Here is a 2,398-nt window from a genome sequence, read left to right on the forward strand (position 1 = left end):
CTGCTGCCCAGGCTGCTCTTGGGGCTGTGCCTGCCTCTCTGGGGGAGCCCTGGGCTGCCCGGCCGTGCTCAGAGCGCCCTGGTGCTGGGGCTGGAGCCGTGTCCTGCCTGTGGGCAGCCCTGTGTGCTGCACGGCCGGGGCAGCTGCCCTGGGCTTCCTGCAGGTCCCAGGACTCCTCCTGTGGTGCCCTCCCCTTGGTCAGCTGGCATGGAGAGGGTGTGGAAACAACATTCCAAATAATTTCACTGTTGGGTGGTGGTGTTTTTTTTTTTTGTTTTGTTTTGTTTTTTGTTTTGGGTTTTTTTTTTTTTTAGTTTAGTTTGGTTTAGGTTTTTTTAAATCTTTGTCATTTGCCTACTAATCCAAAAGAATTTGGCAGTATCTAATGATACCTGTGGAGGGAACTGAAATTTAGTTTTAATCTGTGGTGAGATGAAAGTCCTACATGGTTTTCTCAACAAAAGCATCGTAAAGCAGTTACTGTTAAGAGCTTTATTTTGTAGAAGAAAAGCACCTGAAGACTTGTACAATGTCTGTGTTAGATCTGAAGGCTTAGGGACTCTGTTTTTTAGAAGGTGATAGCACTCAATTTATCTGCAAATAGTGTTTTTTAAAAGACACAGATTAAAACTAAGTGTAACCACCAGTCCCGGCTCACTCAGCCCTGCAGCGCACACGGGCCGGCCTCAGGCTCGCGTGCCACTTGTGAGTGCAATAACCCCTTTGGAGGTGCTACACTGCCTTGGGTAGGGTAACACAAGGGAATCCAGGCCACCGGTGGCTCCTTCATTGTCCTGTGGCCTTCCAAGTATGAATTTGTACAGATTTGCTCACCACCTGTGCCTCACCATTGGTTAAAATTGAATTTTAAGTCCTGTTGCAAATGCAATTTCTCTTCTGGACACAATGTCAGATTTTACACTGGAATATCTACAGTTCTCAAACTGCATGTCACATCACTGTACCTGGTACAGGGACGTGGGGCTTTCCCACACCTTTGATATTCTCCTCTGTATTTTAATGTTTTTGACCTGTACAGTAATTGGAAAGCAGGCTGTCTACTTGGGGTTGAACATTGTACCATAAATTTTAAATTATTTGAGGACAACTGCATGAGACTGTGTCAATGCCTTTTATTATTTATTTGTATGTTTTATTATTCGAGGTGTATGCACTTTTAATATGCAGAATTTATATTTTTATGTTAAAAATCATTTTCTTTCAGAAAGAAGAGTTTGAATATGAGGAATTGGAATTAAGTGCAAAAAGGGGAATATGTAATAAAATACAATAAATTTATTACTAGGCATCCTGCCTGAGTGAGCGTTTTTCCAGGCTGCAGCTTCAGCCTTGCTGTGTTCCTGCCCTGCCTGCTCTGGGCCCAGGGTGGGGGCACAGGAGCTTCCCCAGGGCAGCTTTGGGGACCCAGGGCCAGAGCCTGGCTTGGGCTCGGCCTGCGTGCTGGGGAGGGGAGGGCAGGGCTGCTGCTGCCCCTGTGCTGTTCTGATGCTTCTCTCTCCACAGACCCTCAGCAGCGCTGCTCTGCTCCGAGGGGCGTGGGACCTGCACCAGAGCCACTGCCGGTGAGTGGGGCCCTGAGCCCAGGGCAGGGGCTGTGCTCGGGTTCCTCTGTGGTGCTGGCGGGCGCACAGCTGCCCGGGCAGAGCTGGGAGTGCTCCCTGCCCGCCCATCCATCCATCCATCCATCCATGGTTCCATGCATCCATCCATCCATCCATCCATCCATCCATCCCTTGTGTCTCAGCCCCCCGCATGAAGGGGCTGCTCAGTGCCAGAGCAGTCCCCTGCCACCCCCAGCCCTGCCCGTGCCCCCTGCCACCCCCAGCCCTGCCCGTGCCCCCTGCCACCCACAGCAGTGAGGCCAGGCTCCCCGCAGCAGGGACACGTGGCCCCAGGTCCTGTGGCATTTGGGGCCAGGAGACCCCCAGGCACATCCCCGCCCGTCCAGGGGACCCTCAGGCCACCCTGCTACAGCATGGCCAGAGGTATTGGGGGCTGGGGTGGCCTCAGGGGTTCTGCCATCAGCAGACACGGGAGGCCTGAAGCTCCTGCAGCTCTGTGCTAATTAAAGATCATTTTTCCTTTAGCAGGGTGAGCAGCGGTGGCTCCAGATGTGGAGGAGAGCGAGGATGGGCTGCTCCTGCTGCCACCCCCAGCCCAGCGAGGAGGAGGAGGATGGAGCAAGGCGGGAGCAGGACAGGCTGCCTCTCCTGGTGCTGAATGGAAAACCTCTGTCCCCGCTGGGTTGTTTGCAGTGACCCAGCCGGGCTGGGAGAGCTGCTCCAGCTGCTCCAGCTGTGCGGGCACAGCCCCTGCCGGGCTGCCCAGTCTCGGGGCAGAGGGGGCACAGATTGGGCAGCCCAGGGTCTCCTCTGGG

This window comes from Melozone crissalis, unplaced genomic scaffold, assembly GCF_028551555.1.
Source record: "Melozone crissalis strain CALT ecotype California unplaced genomic scaffold, PUWL_Pcris_2 ptg000012l_1, whole genome shotgun sequence".
Classification (NCBI taxonomy): Eukaryota; Metazoa; Chordata; class Aves; order Passeriformes; family Passerellidae; genus Melozone; species Melozone crissalis.